This window comes from Manacus vitellinus, unplaced genomic scaffold (assembly GCF_001715985.3).
Source record: "Manacus vitellinus isolate BGI_N305 unplaced genomic scaffold, ASM171598v3 scaffold_7_pilon, whole genome shotgun sequence".
NCBI classification, from domain to species: domain Eukaryota; kingdom Metazoa; phylum Chordata; class Aves; order Passeriformes; family Pipridae; genus Manacus; species Manacus vitellinus.
Genome location: NW_021940813.1, coordinates 22,554,462 through 22,576,053, shown reverse-complemented (window position 1 = coordinate 22,576,053; position 21,592 = coordinate 22,554,462). Strand labels below are relative to the sequence as shown.

The 21,592-nt window shown below is 39.3% G+C and overlaps 1 protein-coding gene across 4 annotated transcripts in view; it reads right to left on the bottom strand.

The window, feature by feature from the left end:
* Positions 1 to 21,592, bottom strand: part of MCF2L (MCF.2 cell line derived transforming sequence like) — a 150,301-nt gene that overhangs the window by 94,833 nt on the left and 33,876 nt on the right. Inside the window, exon 1 of one of the 4 annotated variants that reach the window (XM_018084160.2) lies at positions 4,723 to 4,837. The exons of the other annotated variants lie outside the window; for them this stretch is intronic. The gene's annotated coding sequence lies outside the window, so the exon portion shown is untranslated. Of the gene's footprint in view, positions 1 to 4,722; positions 4,838 to 21,592 lie in introns of those variants that run through there. 4 annotated transcript variants of the gene reach the window in all.

Genomic DNA, 21,592 nt, shown 5'->3' with positions numbered 1-21,592 from the left:
CTTATATGAAAATTTAGAACCCAAAATATCTAATATTTTACTTCCTTTGGAAAAAGTTCTTAAAATCCAAACACTACCATCCACAACACACACTCTCCCAATGATGTGTATTCGATGAACAGAGTGTATTTTCAAGAATCAGTGAGCTCACAAAATTTATATTAAGGTTCTTGAAATGCATGTTTTTTTGGCATACATAAAACATGTTCAAAACTCTTCCAAGAATGCAGTCCCAACCCACACACCTTACACAGCCCTGACTTAACAGACTACACAGGTCTGTTTACATTTACAAGACGTAGGAACTATTATAAAGTTAAGTCAACTTACCCTGCGCTACAAAGTCCAGCCATGAACACCACTCTGAGAAAAAATAATAGCTCTTCATTTCTGCTACTGAAATTCCTCTCTGATTCATCATCAGAGAAGAAAAAGGTCCACTTTTCTCTTCCCCTGCTCAGAACAAACTACCCTGAGAAGGTTAGAGCTTTCCTATTAACTGAACTTTGTTCCATAAATGCAACAGGTGGCACAAGATGACTTTACAAATATATTTTGCTCCACTAATGCCACTGTTCTTGTAATTATCTCTTTAATTATAGCGTTCTCCCCTCACGTCCCCACCCTGAATATTTACAGACTGCTGATATACCCAGTGTCTCATACAGTATATCTAAGCATAGGCATAAGCCCTAAGCATATTTTCACTAGTGTTAGGTTTTAGCGAGGCAAAGCAAACTGTTTTTCATGCAGATATTCACCATACTATCTGGAACTAGTTGTATTGAATTGCTCACTCAGAAGTACAGTTTGTCACCTCTGCTATGGATTCACACCCAACTCTCTTCTCTATCTTTCTGATGGAAAAATTGCAAGGGCATTTCAAGCAGGACAGGTAATGAAAGTCTCAAGCATGGAAGCTCAAAATCTCAAATGAATTCATTTTCAACACATTTATCCAGCTAGCAAACAAAAATGTGAAGGCAGCAAACAGAAAACACAGCCTTACATGCCTTGACCTATCTAGCATCAGGACTAACAGTAATAAAGTTGTTGTGGCAGACTTGAACACCAACCAGAAATGTCAGTATTTGCACAGGCTCCAGGTAGGCTTTGGCTGCATCAGGTACAATGTACCTGACTTCAGGTACATTGAAGTCTTCAGATACTTAAATATTTCTGCTATATTAGTATGCTCAGTCTGACATTTTCTGCATCCACACATTTTCCTAGCCTGTCTGTAAGCTCATTCCCTCTCCCCACACAAGAATGGTCAATATCTAACAGAAATATTCATACAGCTCCAGAAGATGTACCACATCTCCGTCCCCTCGGCTGACACAGAAGATGCAAAGGTGCTCTTCCTCTAGACTCTTCTTCACTCTTTGTTGTGGATTATTCAGGTTATCTGACACCTTTACTACAAAAATCTATTAGTATTAGACACACACATTACAGCGCTGTCTCACTGTACCTTTTTGCAGAACTTCTTTGGCTTGGAAGGACCCTGCGACACGGACAGTCTCTTCATTCATTACACGCCTAGAGCTACACATGAAAGCAAACTGCTTCAGTCATCTTCATCAGAAAACCAACCTGAATCCAGTGTGAAAAGATGCAGACTGCAGGATGTCTCCAAAGATACTCCCCATCCATACTACACGCAGCACAGACTGAAGACAGATGTCTCTGGCGTCTCTACTTGCCAGACTTGTTTTACAGCTCTCAGTTCAAGCCGACCTACTGTTCCCATTTGCTCAGAGAAAGCGAGAAGAGGGAGAATCTCAAAGGATGGCCTATGAGCATTGTGTCAGGAAGCCCACCACAAAGGGCCACAGCAATTCAGCACCCTGAGAAATCTCCCCTGCTGATGGGAGACAAGTGTCCTCACAGAAGACTGCTTGGAGCCACAGCTTTCCAGAGCTGAAATCCTCCACAAATCCACAACTGCTGCCCCACCTGCTTGCAGTCAGAGATGCAGAAGTACACAGAAGAGACACAGTTCAGCGACAGATTCAGAAAACACGATGCTGCCTCACACAAGCCTGGCTGTACCAGCCTGGGCCTTGCCTACCCAGGCAGTAGAGGCCACGTGGCAGCTGGTCCCAAACCTCTGCATTCCAAAGAACAAGTGTCACCAGAGCTAGGGCTCAACTGGCGTGAGCGGATAAGGGCAACACAGCCTGCCCTGAGTACAAGACACCTGCAGGGAACAGTGCAGTGAGGATTAGGCCAAGGAGGACAGATCCAACTGTCCACGAGCTGCAGTAAATAAAGTCTGCTTTGTTAAAATGAAAATAAAACAGAGATGGAATTCATGAAGTATGACAACTGGAATCAAGCCCAGCTTCTCTTATTAAGGTAAATAAGATAATGCAAAATCAATATATGAACTAGAATATTTATTGTTCAGTTAAAGATTACTATATTCTATATTAAAGATTTTAACATCCAGGGAAAGGATGAAGTCACAGCGAAGCAAACATGCTCTCAGCAATTTCCAGAGATGCTAATGAAGAGAGAACAAAGTTTTGTGAGACCTGGGACAGCAGGACAGAGTGGCTCAACTTTGTCACAAGGAGAAGAGAGGTGCATACCTCATGGGATTCACTGAACCACAAGCACATTTACTTGAGAAATACGTTCTTGCCAAAAAACTGTAATTTCACCTAGCATACCTACAGGACAAAAATGTTCCCAGGCTGGAGTACCCCTTCCCTTCTACAATCTAAAACTTTGATCCATCTTCTGTGTAACATTTGGTCTGAAAGTGCCACTGAAAGCTGAGGTTTGCCACCAGCAAGGTGTGAAAACTCCTATCAGTCCAAAAAAGGCCATAAAACAGCCTTGACCAAAACAATTGAATAATTCTTACTGAATATATAAGGTTAACATCAAAAGCATATAATTGCTTTCCTACTGTCAACATAAAACGGGTAACAGGAAGGAAAGGAAACAGAATTTTTGCATACTTGAAGACTTCAAACAGAAAAGGCTGCAACACGATCAAAAGGAGTTTTGCAATAATAATAAAAATGGGTGGGAGACAGAACAGACAGTTTCCTAGAGGAACATACTATTTTCTGACTATACACACACTTATATATAATGAAAGGAACCTGTAAGTAAAAGATGATTGTACAGCATTACAAGATTTATATTAAGGAGCTTAGTCTAAAGGAAATTAGGTAAAAATTAGGAAAACTATGTTAGAGTGTGTTTAATAGAATAAATCTGTGGTTTTCTCCTATGTAGTCAAGCTTTGCCTGTACTTGGAATGAGCTCCAGTCCATTAATGAATGGCCAGCAGGTGCCTGAAACTCATAAAAACATAATTATTATAAAATATTTGGTGAAAGTGATGGCTTTTATGGCTACACTTAGGACTTGACAGCAGTGTGAGCGCTACCAAGTGATGGTTGAATGCTACATGAAAGTAAGACTCAGAGGAGATCTTGTTTTGCTTTGCTTTGCAAGACTGCGTCCCATGTGGTTAAAATATTACTTAATTTTTCTTCATTTTTCTTTACTATGATTAACAGCAATTAACATAAAAACCTTTTCTATTCTGAGCTGAATAGAATTAAATGTTAAATTTTTATAATTTACTAGTTAGTACTCCTAAAAATACCAAGCCTTGGCCTCATGAATGTTTAGAACTAGTAAGTCAGGAAAGGTGAAATCTTTACGTTTCAGAGGTTATAAACAAAGTTTACAAAAAAACCCCTTACGATTTTAATTCCAAACCCAGTAGATGACAAAAGACTCGTGAACACAGTACAAATGAAGGTATGAGAAAAATGAATCACCAGAGAGGCATTTTTCTCTTCTTATTTTTTTTCCTATCAGTAAATGTCAACATTAAAGAAAGAAATATTGAAAAGCCTTGAAAATTAACTAAGGTAGCCTAGCTTACGTTAATTTCAATTTTCAAATTAATTTAAAAAGAAACAAAAAAAGTCCTCTTTTTTTTTTAAAGACCACAATAACTCACGATACATAAAAAAAAAACAAGAAAGTTTTAATTAATTATTGAAAAATTGTAATTCAGCTTATTTTAGCCAGGCAGAGTTAACTTAGTTCAGAGAAAAAAACTCCAAAATGCACCTTTACTAAACACAAAGATTATATAATTATCAGTCACACTAACGTGTTATTACACCACACACTGTATGAAACAGACTTTGAGACTGAGTAAGTGGTGGCAAGTCCTAATTTAAAAATTTTAATTTAAATTTAAAAATTTAAAGATCAGAGGCTTCTTGATTTTTTGAGTACAGTTAAAAATATTTTTTTTGGCTTAATTAATTATATTTTTTAGGAGAGGAACCTCAGTGACATTCTTCCAGAATACAAAAGGAGGGCTGGTGTAAAGCATTCAGATCTGTGTTAGATACTGTCATACACCTGGAATTGCAAGGAGAAATAAGATATAATTTTTTTTTCCAGTAAATACTGGTGACAGAGAGTAAACACTATCATGAGTAATACCTCATATTGACAAAGATACATATTTTTTAACTGTAACAGTTGCTGGATCCCTACATGAGTTCGCTTTCAGAGACAATACTTGTTCCTGCAAGAATCATCAGTTGAGAAAATCAGGAACACATATCCTAGGCTAATTACTGCTCCTTTCAACTCACATGCTCCTCAAATTTAAGTGCAACATTCTCCACACACATACATCACACTATAGAATCACGTACACATTCATCTCACCAGAGCATATTTGATGTGGGTTATTTCTCGAGTGCCGTCTGCCATGAAGGATTTGGAAGAATCTTGGTAGGATCCTAAAATGACTTTCATGTCTTTCCCTTAAAAAATGGCGTTGAGACATGGATGTATCTTCACCAAGTTAATCAGTAAAGGAAATAAAAAATCTGCTCTTCGGAATTAACACTTCCAGAAAGACACTCTAATTTTGTTTTTAAATGTCAACGGAGCATGAAACTTATTTGCCAAATTCAAATGCTACCAAAAAATGATAAAAAAAGGTGGGATTTAAAGGCCTGGAAACAGCCGCAGTGCAATTATTTGTATTGTATGTGCTTTTCCTCAGGAACCAATACCTGGTTTTACTAGAAAGGAAAAAGAAAAATCAGTTGCACTTAATGGACTGAAAATGCCAAGATTGTTTCTGTATAAAATTCAAGGCCCTCTCAGTTCCTAGTGTGCTGCACCCAGCAGACAGGACATCTTGCCACAACTTTCAGTCTACTCTCCCTGTGATTACTATGAATAAGGAAGGCACAGCTTGTCATGTAAGCAGGTCAGACGAGCAAGTGAAATTTAAAAAAACTGTGAAACCGTCTCTTTTTGGTGTTTTATCCAAAATAGCTATAGTCAAACTAACAGCCCTGCCCTGTTTTGGATGAAGAAAAGCCCCCAGTTGTTAGTGCACTCCAGCAGCATACGGAGATCCAACGCCACTGCTCGCCCCAACTAGCTGATACTTTAGGCTCCGTCTTCACATCCTTCTCTTTAATGTGAGGGATCTTCAGCTGTGGCAAAGAAAAACGCGAGGTTTCTCCTGAAGAAGGGCAAGTTGAACGTCTTTCTTTTAACTTTATGGTCTTGCTTGTCAGTTCGCAACTTGGTACTCCAAGGGCAGAAATCTCACACTGACACTTGCTGTGTTTCCTGATTCTGTGTCTCAAACACTCGGTATTCCTCAGGGGCAAGTGCTGTGTTCGTGACAGCAAATTAAAGGAAAATACCTTTGCGAATACAATGTTGTCAATTAGAAACTCCTCTTCAGTTCGCTTGCCCGAAGTCAGACTTTCATCATCAAAACTCCTCTTCCTCTCCCTGTATCTGCACAAAAGTGAGGACTGAGCCCCTCAAAGGCAGAGCCCGTTTCCAGAATATGTGAGCAGAGAGGTCTCACAAGAAAAGCCTGAATCTTCCTGGGAGTTAACAAACAGCTAATAGGAAGGAAGGGTGGGGAAATGAATCCCAGGCTTTCTTAAAACATATCAGGAAACCCTACACTGTCTGTTCCCCCTGTCTCTTTCAATGCAGGAGAGAGGAAATTGATAATACTGCTTTACTTGGCAGTCAAGATTTTCCTCTCAATTATGTTTAACTATGCTCTGTGTGGCCACAGATCTACCACAACCCAAATATATACCATTACACACATCTCCCTGAAGAAGGTTTTTAAAATATGATGTACCAACTATTACTCTGAAAGCAATTCAAAGAGATAACCTTTAGTTAATCCCATTGAAGTAAATATTAAATAGCTTATTACAAAATTCTAGTTCGCATATGCTATGTTAACAGAGGAGAATCATTACAGTTCTAGGTGGAATCTGTTCAACTTTCAGCATGAAATCATGGGCAAACGTGGCAATCTTGAAATGGGACAATGAAGAAAAGTATCAAAGTAATAATTAAGAACTGATGAGTCATGCAAATATCACTTGTTTTCCAAATTCATTATACGAAGCAAATGGACCATTGCATATTGCAGCTGTGCTACCTGTCCTGGGTCAAAGGCCTACTAAGCTATTTAAGTACACAGATATTAAAAGGAAGGAAAGATGAGAACAGCATAGTGGTAAAAAAGCACCACGATGCTCATAGCCAATGTACTATATACTCAGGCTTCAAACAAAAGAAGAACTGAGATTAGGCACAGTATCCATATTAGAAAAAAAATCCACATTTTCTTGTTCTGCTTGTCACTGGTGGGCACAAAGCAGTGGTTCTGGTCAGACACAGGGTAACAACAGCATTGGCAGAGACAACCTGTTTCTTGCTGAGTTTAACAGGGGAGGCACCAAATGGGACCAGGGGACACCTGCGTCAGATTGTGAGCCATCAGGGCTTTTCTCAGCACAGGGGCTAACAAACACTGTTCTGTTCTTGTCCCAAGGGGCTGAGTTCTACATCTGTCTTTAGGGGTTAAAACCAGTTTTCTATGTATCATTGCATTTATTGTAATCTTTTTAGTAAATTGAAACTCTGACTTGTAATCTCTCGAGTTGGGTTCATTTTAAACCAGCACAGGTAGGCAGAACAGGAGAAAATGGTTTCAAGTTGTGCCAAGGAGGTTTAGGTTGGGTATTAGGAAAAATTTCTTCACAAAAACAGTTGATGGGCTGTCCAAGGAAGTGGTGAGTCACCATCCCTGCAGGAATTTGAAAGACATACAGATGTGTCCCCACCACAGGGACGTGGCCTAGTGGTGGACCTGGCAGTGTTAATAGTTGACTCTATGAACTTAAAGGTCTTTTCCAACCTAAATGATTCTGTGATTCTTTGAAAAGTGACTCATCGTCCCAGAGGTGTTTTGAGCATGCAATGACACTACTGACACACGGTGAAAACCTCACCAACAATTCGTGCAGAGGATTATTACCGTGAAGCAAAAGGATGTTCTCCTCGCTTTCTTCACATATCAAATGCATGCAGAAAATTGATGATTTGAGCTGTGAAGTTGGTAAGTACACACAATCCTACTGAAATCTAGCCATTAGCTACATCCCTGTCTGCAAACAAGCTTTTAATCTTCTTTCAAGCACTCAAATTTGTGCCTAGAAGCAAAGAAATTAATCACAACAATGGCTATGGTAGTGCGCAATCAGAAGGAAACAGATGGTGTAATGCACTGTTTTCCAAACAGCAGCAGCTTCAATCTCCAGGAAAATAATCTGAATATTTTCCCTTGCCATTGGCATTACTATAACAAAAGCTCCTATTAGAAGGGTATCTTCTCTGCTCTGTACTGCAGAGAAGTTTAAAGACAGTAATATTCTTTGAGTATTGGGAGATCCAACTAGACTGCACCTAACTCTTCTTTCACATCATAAAAATAGTAACATTTAGTGCATAACACCTCTCCCCCCATTATCTCTAAATGACTGCAGACAGCCTGATGGAGTCAACAAAATTGTGGCAATGAAATAGGGCTTATTTTTCTCATACTTCTTTCCAGGTCTGTTTCTGACCACAGGCAGAGTGTTGCACACTGACAACAGAAGCAGCCACACTGACTTAAATCTGTATGCTCTGATTCTTCCTTTCATTCCCAGGGGCTCTCACAATATTTTAGTAAAATAACTTCAAGTTTTCTTGGGAATCATTAAATTAAGAGGTCATCACTTTCTTTACCACTGAGTGTTCGCACTGCTCCTTTTGATCTTTTTGTTTGTACAGGGGCCTTATCTTTACAGGACATCTCAAACACCCTATTATGATTTTTACTCCAATTCCTAACAATTATATACAGGCCCTTCCTTACATCCTCACATTCAATGTGATGCTGGAAGGTTCACATTATAGGACCATGTATCCCTCTTAATCGTGCAGAGCAGGAGGCTCTGCTAGCAGAATCATCACTGCTCTAGTGTTTCCTCTGTATTTATTTCACTCCTCAACACAAGTTATTCTTCATATTTGCTGATATGTGACTGCCACTGGTGTTGCTCTTCCTCCTACTGTAAACCTCGTTTTTCAGGCAAAAGAGTACATCTCACAGACATGAAAACATGGCACATCTCACGCACTTCAAGATCTCACCGTGCTCACAGGGCATAGGAGTCCACTTATCTTTCGCTCATCCAATCTTTTTCCCTGGAGTCCTGGCAGGGAGGAGCTTCAGCAGAGAAATTTCAGTATTGGAAGTGCCATCACATCCCCAGTAAAAACCCAGAGGGCTGCAGGAGATATCTGGCATGAGGAATATAAAAGACTATGAAAATTATATGGGGAATTGCATCTAACATACACATATGTAGAGCTCAGAAATGACTATTTCTTGGAACAGTTTCTAAAAAAAACATATAAGGGCACATACAAGCTAAATCTTGCCATGTGTATCTTTCAGCATCAGCACACTCACAGTTACAGTGGAAATGAAATGAGGGGGAAGGAAAGCGAAATGTTGTTTAGATTTTTCTCTTTAAAGCATGCTTCATCAATTATCTCTGCACATATATTTATTTTGTTGAGAACAAAATACAAACAGAACGCTAAACTGGGCTCATGCTACCTTTTTGAACAAAATTATTGTTTTGCACACATTAAAATATAACATACAAGTTACTCCCAATCTAAAATGTAAGCTGTTTTATAAACACCCATATACCATAACAAGGCAGCACTGATTGTTATTATGCTTAGTCCTGAGCTTTCTTATAACCCTACATTAATGCTGAATTATGGTGAGTTGCTTGTGTTGATTTTTAAAATTAAAAACAAGTTGTCAAAGATTAATCCATGCCAGAGGCTAGTCACTAGGCTAAAACAGTAAAGAGTCAACTAGAGGCTGATTTTGGTGTAGCTGAGATCTTAAAGACACAGGACTTGATATTTTTATATGCACATATCCCAGAGAGCTCTTGGAGATGGAAAATGCTGAGATTAAACCTGTCTGAAAATGCAAAAAAATAAATCATTATTCCAGGAATATTCTAGTATTCTTGAAATACAAGAAAGGACTGAATCTTCATTTTTCAATGTGGATGAGATTAATATAAAGTTTTGGTACAATCTTCGCCTTTATTATTTTTATTCTTGTAACAATTGGATATCTGTGCTTATAGTTCACTTTCAGACTACTCTAGCAGAACATTCCCTCTAGCAAAAAGTTTAAAAAGGGGTCCCATAGTGTAATCTAGAGAATCTATGACCTGTAATTATATTTAATAAAATACCATGACATATAAGGAGAATCTGGAGTGGGAAGAAATCTGAGAAACAGATATGAATGGAGGTTATCTTGGCGAACCTAAAAGCAATTACAAACAAACCCAATATCTCATAAAAACAAAGACAATTACAAATATTTTGATATTAATTTATTAAGGGTTAGGAGTTAAAAGAATTATTTGGTTTCACAAGAAATCTACACAGAAACCCTGAATTAAGTTACAAGTGTGAGTTACAAGAGCGAATTAGGTTAGTTGTCCATGCTTAATCCTAACTGGATATATCTGCTCAGAGACAAACCATGATTGTAATAAGCATCAGATGAATATAAGTAGATCAGGACTGAGATAAATGGACAGCTTGCATTCTATTTATACTTGCACATTATGCTGCTGAATCACTGCTGCCAGTCTTTCCTTAAAGCAATCTCTCAAAAAAAAAAATTAAACTAAAATAAATCCTAAAATCAATACACAGCATTTCATAATTTAAATATATAGTAACAAACAAACAAAAAAATTGCAATATATAAAATCAGGGTTTCAACATTCTGGAAGTGTTAGCATTTAATTGTCAAGATAAGAACAAGCTTTTAAAGCGTAACATCTGTCCCTCTAATATAAGTAATCTTACACTGCACGTCTGAATTTCCTGAAGGTTAGCAATAAATGTGACCCATCTCCAAAAGAACAAGTTCTTCCACCATTAGCAACACAAAATACTCAGAAAATCACAGTGGATCAGAGAAATAACTAGAGGAGAATGTCTCTTTATTATCTGTCGAGCGAAGTGAGCTTTAACACCTAACAGGACAGCACTTCTACTTTGTCCTTTAATGTAGATCCTTTCACTTTTGAAGGCAACTAGCAATTGATTTCAAAACTTCAGAGATGGTCTAGGAAAGTGTAAGGAAACTGGATGTATGCTGGAGAAGACCAGGAGGTCAGAACATAGGCAAAGCCTGATTAGTATCTGATGCCAATCAAAAGCAGCAGGTAAAGGCTATTGTGATATTGGAGCTAATTAAGCAACAGTCACCACTAGTTCACTCATTTACTTAAGTTCTACTAGGTCAAATGACCTGGGAGATGACAATTACAGATTATGATTGAGCAGATCTGTCAGAGGTATGAGGTCTGCCTTTTTGGTCAGAAGTGAAAGCACGTGAAGAAGAGGAATCTGTTCGCATTAGGAAGCTCCTGGGAATTATTTCAGTCCTATGCTTGAGATGGGCCCACACTTTCACCCAAACACAGCATCTCAGCTCTGTGTTCAGCAACCAACTGCTGCTGTTCTGTGAGCACAATGTGAGGGGCAGGGGGACCATGGCAGGTGGTGGGCCTGCAGAGAGGGGATTTTCACAACAAGAGAAGGAGAAAGAGAGTGATACGAGACCTTTGGTGTCACTACACAGCTGTGCCAGCACACCACAGAGTCACTGCAAGGGGAAGCTGCTGCCAAAAACCAGATAAAACAATTGGCAGCAAAAAGAAGTGGCTTAAAATGATTTATCAAATACAGTTTCATTGACAATGTCCTGTGAAGATTACTACAGTTTCGGGCATATTGGCCATTCCTTGCACATACACCATGGGACACAGTGGTCATTCCCATCATGTACCAGATAATAATCAAAGAAAGGGACTCAGGATAAGTAGTTGCTTTATACATTGTTATGCTAGTGAAAGCTCCGTTCAAAAATCACCCGTATCTAGAATGTGCATATACATACCTATATAAACACATGTGAATGTATAGAAATGAATAATATAACAATATTGACTGACCTTCCAGCAAACAGCTCTGTGCAGAATCAGCTGGGGAAGAGAAAGCCAAAATTTTATGTTGGAAGAACTTCTGCTGGTATCTAGAAATACTTTGACCACACTCAAAAGAGAGATCGAGTTCAAAAGTTGTATCTTTTAACAACTGCAGCAGGTACATAGTATTTCCTCATCAGGTTGATTTCTGCTAGATGCAGACAGAGAAGGAAAAGGAGGTTATATGCACTTACACTCTGGCCAGATACTACTGCTCTCCCCATGTTGGTCTGCCCATTTGAGAGTAGTGAACACTATTCACTAATGAAACCTCCACTTCCTTAGTTTCTCTACGGGAGACAGAGCAACCTGCTGCACCGCCTAGGAACACATTTCTCAGTTGTCCAGGGAGGCAGATTTTACTGAGGTCCAGGGCATTGCAAACCCCATGATTAACTGGTTGACTTTCAGAAGGTCTTTTCCTAAAGACGATACCTTTGACAATTACGAAATGCAGAATATGGTACAAACTGCTGCTGGATCAAAGCATTTTGACAGCTCCCAGCAGGGGTGAGCCCTGGCTACAGCTTCTACTGTTCTCAATAACCTAATGTGCACAGTGAGAAATGACTGCCCCACACCTGCACACACAGAGGATGTTGTCTTGCTGTGCCGCCACAGGCCAGGAGCACCCTTTGAGCCTTCGGTCTCTGCTACCCTAACTTCCTTCTTCTGAAAAGCATTCTCTGTTACCATGCGCTTTGGACCCAAGGAATCCAGTGCTCAGCTCTCACATCTTCTCTATCAGACTTCAATTCTTTTCCACATTTCACAATCCTCCCTCTTTAGTCTCTTCATGAATGGGCTATTAATAAAACAAGAGAGTTTTCAGTTGAGTAGCTACTTTGAAATTCTTCTGCATGCACTGTTGCACCAATTACAAATTTGTACGGCAGTAATCCACTCTGTGCAAAGGAAGTAGTGCTGTTAATACTTCACAAAGCTTGTATGCAGCTATGAGTAATACCTTTTAGGGACTTTTCAAAAATGCTGCAAAAATCCCTACGCTGTAAGAACCTCAAGCAATTTTTCTCAGGCTACTGTTAGGATACAGCAGAGCAGGTGTTGTACAGCAACCTTCTGAAATGGTTATAGAGTGATAAATCACATAAGTGTTGGGAGAAGGAATGAGATTTTCATAATATTAATGAACATTCCTGAACTGCTGATTTTGACGATGCTCACGTAGGCCTCCAGCAAAATGGGATTTTCCCCGTGCGCAGATAAGCCTCCTTAATTGAACTGGGATGAAGGGATTTATTGGTGGGATGTTCGCCAGTCTCCTAGCCAGTCAAACTTTTAGTTGGTTCAGAGTTAGTTTGCCTCATTCTGCTTATCAGCTAGTCAGTTCTAATAGACATCTTTTAATTACACAGCCATAATTTAGGACATGCATGCTAGTATATCCAAACATACAGTGGAATAGAGAGGAAGGGTCTTGTCCTAGTTACAGAGGCCAGGACCAGTTTATTACTATGTGAGTATAACCAACACTGTGTATTCTACACCCTCTATGTAATTTCTGATGGACTGTTGATAATGGATCATTTGCAGCAGCTGCCCAGGGCACACCTAATGACTCAGCTGTGATAACTCCCCTCCAGGGAGGAATTAGCACCTTCACACCCAGCCTGAGGGGTCATCTCTGCTAATGGCCCATACTGGACTGGCATAATAGGCAGCTGCAACACCTAGACCACCAAAGATGACAAAAATAACCCAAGACTCGCAAAGTTAAATCACCCATTGTGAAACCCTCTGCCCTGGGGGAGGTACTGGAATCCACCTGAACCTGAGCATATATAATCTTGGGGTTTTGGGACTTCTGGTACCACTCGTCAGATCCAGAGGAGGACCAGAACTCCAGTAGGGCTGCCACTGCCACTCTCAACAAGACTGTAATCATTACCTCAACAGAACTGCCACCATCATCTGGACCAACAGGTTTTCCTTTCCTTTTACTTTGCACCCAGAGGGGCCACAGGGTGCTCAGCACAGAGGACAATGAACACCGTTCTGTTCTTGTCCCAGGGGGCTGGGTTATACATCTGTTTTTCATGAGTTAAAACCAGTTTTTCTCTGTATCGTTACATCTATTGTAATTTATTTTTAGTAAACTGTAACTCTGATTTATAATCTCTCTAGAGTTGGGTTCATTTCTCCTGCCAGTTTACTTTTTAAACCAGCACAGGTCTTTATGCCATCTGGAACTGCAAAGGACTAGGATAAGTCCATGTTTCAGTTGAATAATGAAAAGCTCTTTGAGAACTAAGAATCAACCATTTCCTTTGAAAAATTTTTTTAAAATGCTGGATGATATGCAGTTGTTATCACTGTAATCCTTAAAAGGACTGAGAAACTCCTTCCATCTATAGCATCATATCAGCAAGCACCAGCACTGAATACTGCCACCATGACACAGAAACTTTGTTTGACCTGACTCTATACTGCTGTCAAAGGGAAGATTCCTGCTCCCAGTGACTTCTAGCTTCCTTTGTGTGGGCCTTTACATTTGTGCAGCCAAACAGTGAATTATACATGAATACATTCCAGGTAGAGCAAGCAGGACAGAGACACATGATGTGGCTCCTAGTTGAAGAAGTCAGTAACGATGGTGTGTAATGTGGCATGTAAAAAGCTGCTGAAATTATAGGTACCTATTGATTTCCAGGTTGAATATACTGCTTAACAGTTATTTCCTAAAATAGCACTGCAAGCGGTGCTTGTCTTTTTTGGATTCTTCAGCTGAGATCTTCACATTATTTAATAAAATAGCACTAGTCATGACTATTTATGGCTATGCACTTAGAACTCCAATAAAGGCACAATGGGTAAATGTATAATTGGAATTACAGTCTCCAAATAAATTACTAACTCAAAATGTGTTGAAAGACACTGAAGATTTTGTGAATTAAATATATAAAGTAGTAATAGGCAGTGATGAAATCATGGCTCCTCTTGACATAGTCATACAGCATGAAAACATTGTTAGTATGGAAGCTACTGAGAAAGAAACAGTCAAGACATTACCAAAAAATCCTCGGTTATACCTGAGCAAAAACATTTTCCTGTATATTCTCTCATGCGAATAAAGCCTGCAAAGGGTACAAAATGTGGGTCCCCACAGCTGTAGAGTCGTACAACCAAAGGTCAATTCCAGCCAACAGCCCCTTCCTCCCTCACTAATTTTGGTCTCATTTGTTACATTTGGATTCACAGATTATTTTTTTCCAGACAATCTAAGGAAGGCTTCTCACTTGTCAGTTAAAGTTAGCACAGTTAAAGACAGCAGTTTTGATTTGTTCTTTCTTTATACAGAAGAAATGTTACACAGGCATGCTCTGCTCTCCATTAAGGATGTGTTTCTGAAAAATTTGATAATTAAAAACATTGCACTATTGCTTCACTCTTCATCCTAAAATCAACTTGATAAATCCCGGTTTGTTTGAGGAAAATGATGATGACCATGAAAATGCAACTACTCAGGAAGAGGGGCCCAAATGCTCACACTAAAAGACTGATACCGGGGACTTGATCTCAGGGATGTAGCAGTTGGGATCTCCGAGAAGGGTAATCTGCAGACTACCTCCGGAAAGCTGGCATCTCTTCCAGGTCACAATTATTCCATCCACCATGCCATACGTAAACTGTCCTCGTGCATTTAAACTGTGTGTATTTTCGTCTCTGTACACATCTCCTTCTCACTGCAGAAAAAGTGATTTGCTCTTCAAACAACCTCTGGAGTTTCATGTAGGTGACTGACAACAGTTAGCAGAGAAGAATGTTCAACAAACAGCAGTGGTAGACCAAATTCAAGGGCAGGATCATCTTGGGAGCTGGTCCTCTCATTGTGCAATCAAACACAAAACAGACTTGGTCACAGGAGCAATCTTTGCTCAGACTCGTGATGTGTAAAGCCATCAGTACCAGGCACCTCTATTAGTTACATACAGGTCTGCAAGGGATATTTTTCATTTAGTATCCACAAACACAGGCAGGGCATCTGGAAAGCATCATGAGTACTGACATTCCCCATCAGAAGAATATACAGGATTCCCAGATATACCCCAGGAGTGAGAAGCAGGTAGAGAAAACGAAACAGAAAAGATGCTGCAGTTCGTGCTAAAGGTATACAATACTCAAATATTTCAGAACTTCCCAGCTGCTTGCAAATCCAGGTAAATCCAGATCACACCAAAGTTATATCAGGGGAAAGGCTGTTACTGAGTGTAGAAACTTTGCAGAATATTAAACCACAAATTACACAATGCTCTGCTTTGCAGCTACATGCCTGGTCTTTGCTTCTGTTCTGGATACTAATAACATCTTATCACATTTCCTTACGTACAATCATTTAATTCTCTTCAAACATTTAAAACAATCTGTGACAACTACTACAATGTATAGTATATGAATAAGCCAACATGAAACAAGACATAGTAAGTAACTAATTGGCTACTAGGAAAATTGAAAAAACCAAATTATTTTAAGTAGCAAGACTTAGAAATCTTCATAAAATCACTGTGTTTTAATATATTAAAGGTCCATTTAGAGTGAGCTGCAAAATTTTTTGCTCTGCCACAACCACACTAGAGCACCTGTATGCTTTACCACAAAGGTTTTAAACACTGGGAAAACTTTTAACACTGCAGACTACCATGAAAATCCATCAAATAGCTGGGCAACAGGTCCGATGTGCCCTGTTTGTGTTCCCAAGGACACAGGAGACTCCTGGAACATCTCCACAGTGGAACGTCTCCACCCTTGGAGGCATTCAAATCTCGACCGAGTATGTGTATGGTAAGTAGATTGGCTTTGAGCAGGTGGTTGGGTTAGATGACACCCACAGAAGCCCTTTCCAATCTAAATTATACTATGATCATCTTGTCCATTTAGCTCCCTCGCTGTCATCCAATTGTGTTCACTGCTTTGATTCCCACAGAGAAAAAGGGAACCATTTTTAGTGCTTAATTTATGTCAGTTGTTTCAATTTCCCAGTGAATGAATAATTTAGAAGAATTTTATCTTCTTCATTTTAGAGTTATGTGAAGAGGCCAAGTGGTAAAGTAAAACATTAAATTATTTACAAGTTGTACACACGTGGAGGCAGATAAATGATGTAGCATTATATATTTAACAGTTGTCAGAAAGTACAGAAACTATAAGCATGACGGTCAAAGTCCTTTGTCAAAGGAGAGAAAAGTAGCCTTCAAGTCTGTGTTAACTTTTCAGACATTAAAAAGAGCTAAAAAAATGTATTTAAGGTAGATCTGAAGTCTACACAAACTTCAGAGCTACTAGAGTAAGCAGTTTCTGTCTGCAAATGAATAAATGAGGCTCCATTTCCCTATTGGCAAAATTCTTCCCAAAAGGCAATTAAAGCCCTGCTCCATGTTTTAGGGGGATGGAATTGACTAAATCATAAGTGTGAAGACCTTTCCAGTGCTGGAAGGTGATTAGGTTATCACAGACTAGGAGAATAAATTATAAATTCATTTGTAATGGGTGGACAGTGCTATAAAACAATGGACAGATCCTAAATCTTCAAGCCTTCAATTACCAAGTCTATTCTGTTTGCTTGAAGGATTACATCTTCTTATTTTGGTGTTCAAAAAATAAAGATCTAAGAAATAACATTAGCAGCTGAGTTTTTATACAACTCCAAATAACCTCTACCCATGATGAAGACAAGGACAGCAAACAGAATTCATTATAAGTCAGCCTTTCTAAATGTATTGACTGCCTTATATATGCAGCTGAAGAACTTCTTTTAAATAAAATTCAATCAGAAATAGGTTGAAAAAATGGAAATAGGTTTGAAGTACCATTCTCTGAATATGTACTACATAGAGACCATGAAACAGAACAAAATACCACTACACTTTATTTTTTTTCAGTAACTTCACATTTTTCTCAAAAATTGATTTAAAATATATTTCTTTCTTAATGTGCATATATTTTGGACAAAGACTTTCTGTTAAAATTCATCTGGCTCTCTGACCCCCCTTCCCCCAAATGTGCACAGACAGACATAGTCATTAAAGGATTGCTAGAACAAGATCTCCATTCTTTTCTGAAAGGGGCCCTACTAACAAAGGACCTCCAAAAGTAGTCTGTATTGTTAGGTGCTGGGTGGGAGATGCAATCTTTTACAGCAGTGAGGATTTAGGATCTACTTCCTCCATGTCCTGTCAAGTAGACACATCTCTTACCCACACGGTATTAGCATCTTTCTGCCTTCTGGTTTTAACAAACTCTTATGTCTTGTCATTGACTTTAAGTTCAGCAGGAACCTCTTTGAGCATTTAAAACAAGCTCCACCATACCCAGAAGACAGTTTTCTATCCATAATGTGTCCAGCACATAAGATCTGGTATAATGACAGCAACTGGAAGGGGTTAAGGCACCTCTAGCCTCATGGTTTGCCACAGCTCCCCAGAAACACTCAGTCTGGCCTGGAGCTCACTCCTTTCCCTGATGCACACCTCTGCCTCCTTTCACTGGTAGAAAGACCACCAGGTGTGGGGGGCAAAAGGATCCCCAGCAGGGAAAACGTGGCTGCTGGGACTAGGTGGACTCAAGCCCACAGCTTAGGGAAGGCTTGCAAAAAGGGGAAAGGATGCTGGACCTGGGTGACAGATGCTGGGCAAAAGCATCTTTTAGTGAAAGGAGACTCTACGAGGAGGCCCGTGGAAGGACAGGGACTTGGTACAGGCCGGGGAGGGCCAACAGGGACTGAAAACCAGTGAGGGCAGAGGAGATACAGGCACTAGGAGGGGAAGTGTGGTGTGAGTCTGGGTGCAGCAGATGGATCTGACAGGAGATCTGAAGAGGGACCTGCTTAGGACAGCAGTAATGCGAGCGGAAGGCCAAGATGAGAGTTTTCCTCTCCTCATACAAGTCCTGAGAGGTTGAGAGCAGCTCTACCATGGAAGGGAAACTGCTTCTGGCTTTGCCTGGATGCCCATGTGCTTCCTGTTCAGTGCTGCCTGATTGGTCCTTCACTTTGAGTAGCAGTTTTGCTCGAGCATCTTAAAGAAAACAGACAAGCAAGACTTGGGATCATCCTGTTTGTATTTTATCGATGCAGGTATGTGCCCTACCACGTAGGCAAGGACAGAGGGGGAGAGAGAGCAGTGCACATGTGCAAACAAGATATCATGATAAGAAATAACATAATTACAGTTTATTTTGACAAGTATTAATGGTTTTTAGGGGCACAAATTTTAATGAAGTGTGGTGAGACACCAATGCTTTCATGATCTTACAGATGATGAGCAGACAGAACAAAAAACATGAGGGCTCGAAGGGGCAAACATCTGGCAGTCATACAAACCTAGATGTACCTTGTTTCCTTTTTGAAGTAAATCTCATGCCTTAATTTCATGATTTAAGGCACTTTTCCAACTGAAATAAGAAATTTGAGAGCTTGAATATATTCTCATCAAACTGTAACATGAATTGACAGCATACACAAAGTATAAAAATATGTATATCTCATGTTAACTTTGCAAGTATTATAAGTAAATAATAAAAGTTAATACCTAGTAAATGGCAAAACGTTTTTAAGATAAATAATATAGCACTGAATGATGAGTTTATTATGAGTATAGACTTCTAAGTGGAAAAAAGAAACACCTAATAAGATGTTTCAAATCAAAGCTAGCAAAACAACACATAGCTGTCACAAAGTTGTGTTTTCTTGGACAGAACAGGATAAGTGGCAAAAATATTTGTAGCTCTCAACAGATAGGTTTGGAAAAAAAATCAAAAAAGGTATTTCATTAAAAAAAATACTTCTAGTTCTTCTTATCATTGCAGTTCATTTCTTACAGATACTTAGAAGTTGTTACTAATACAATGTACGCTTTGTCTCTATTCAGTTTGAGCAATGATGTTTTTCAAAATTTTTTCTCAGATTCAATTTTAGATTCAGCTAAGGCAAAACTGTAATTGATAATATTCACTGAATAGAAAGGAATATACACTAACTCACTAAAGTCACAAAAAATATCAAACTAAAAGTAACACTTTCTAGACTTAGTCTGTACATTCAGCTTTCAACCTTGCGTCTTCCCAATCACCATCCCATCACAGGTTTGTTTCTTTAGGCATAGTGCAAGGTCAAGATGCAAAGGGAAACACAAGGTTCTAAGTCAATCACTGTCTGCGCCTGCATCTTATTTACTCACCTTGGAAGTTAACAATGTGGTACCTGAAGAAATTCTAGTATTGGTTTATACATACTGGAAATCTGAATTTCCCTGTAATTTCTAACTACACAGTTTTCATCTTTGAAGTCCACTGAAACATATTGCTGAAGACATCATGTATTTATTTAAGAGGTGTGAAAATTTTTGCAAAAGAGCTTGGATAAATGGTGCCATATAAAATGTAAATATTTCTACCTTTCACAGCAATCAAATAAAATTTTGCATGAAAACAAACTGTGTGAAGATATCACATCTTAAAGCGCAGCAGTCTTCAGTTACAGACAGAGGAGAGAATGAACAGAAATATCACGTTTCTAATTCACACAACATGAAAGACTAAGAGCCTGATACTACACCTACTAAAATGAACTCTAAGATAACTGGTGAGCTCAAAACTAATTAAATTAAATACTGACAGAAGCATGCATCAAGAAGTTAAAAGACTCAGCCCAGAAACTTAATGGGCTTAATGGGTAGCTTAATGCGTAGTGGATCCATGCAGATCTCTGCAGAAGTCAGGCAACAAACAGATCTTCTCTCTGCTTTGCCAGCCAACAAACCAACAGCTGTAACATTCTACCACAAAATACCCATTTCAGATTTGAGGTTAACCAAGACAGTAAACTTCTAAAAGAGATGATCATACATGATTCAGTTATCCAGGAAAAACAAATTATGGGAGATGGTCACAGGAGTTTCACCATTTCTCCCCTGAATTCACTGCAGAGCACTACTGAAGGGACAGTCATACCCCATCCTGTTCCTCCAATACCACGGTCATGTGTTCCCACTGTTGCCCTGATATTAGCTCAGTTGACCACAAGATGAGGCAGGGGAGGCTACAGATATGATAGTAAGCACACTTCTCTCCCCTCCACAAAACAGACAAACAAAAAAACAAACAACCCCCCCAAACAAACAACAAAGAAAAACCCCAAAAAACCCAAACCAAAGCAAAAAACGGCAGATTTCTGTTGAATCAACAAATCACACAAGTTTGATCATTCGAATAATTGCAAGGTACCTATCTCTAACCTAATGCAATAGAAACCACGTGAAGCCAAAGACAAGGAAGAGAAAAAAAGTAACATTCTTGCAAAATGGTTTGGGACCAACTGTTTTCAAAAAGCTTAAAAAACTAAAAACTTTATTAAAAATTACTGCAGTTGGGGTTTGGTTTTGTTTGTCTGTTTTAACTGGCCTCATTTATTAGATAGCAATAACATGGTTTATTACTAGGAGTCAAACTGTTGCTTCATATTAGAAGCTTTTGTTTGGGAAAACTCCAGTTTTGTTGATTGACCGTCTAACAGCTGTTAGAACCTAACAAGCTAACCAGGAGTTGTCTCTACACCATACAAACCACAATTCTGCATTAAGCGTTATGAAACGTGACATTTTACACCATTTTTCAATCAATTTCTCAAAACCTAAAAAAAAGCCCTAAAAAAAAATTACAAAGATGGAAACTAACACATTGGAGCAAAAATGCTATTTCATATCTTACTGTTACTAACATAACTTTAGTTGCTTGCTGACAGAAGCATCTGAGGTGAAGAACAAGACCAGGTAATAGCCCTGGATATCCAGGTTCACATACAGTCATCACTGAACAGATGCCACACAGGCTGCCTGCAGATGAGAGGAGTGACTGCTGTTTCCCCAGGCTCCCACCCTAGCCATGCCCTGACTTTATCAGGGGAGGAGATGCACAGGTGCCGAACTCTCGCTTGCCCTGCTCCCTCCCATTCCACCTCATCTCTAGAAGAGTAAACCCAGGTGACTCAGCCGGGCAGGAGCCACAACAGGACTCTCACCTCTGCGCTGGTGAGGCCACACCTGGAGTACTGTGTCCAGTTCTGGGCCCCTCAGTTCAGGAAGGACATTCAGGTGCTG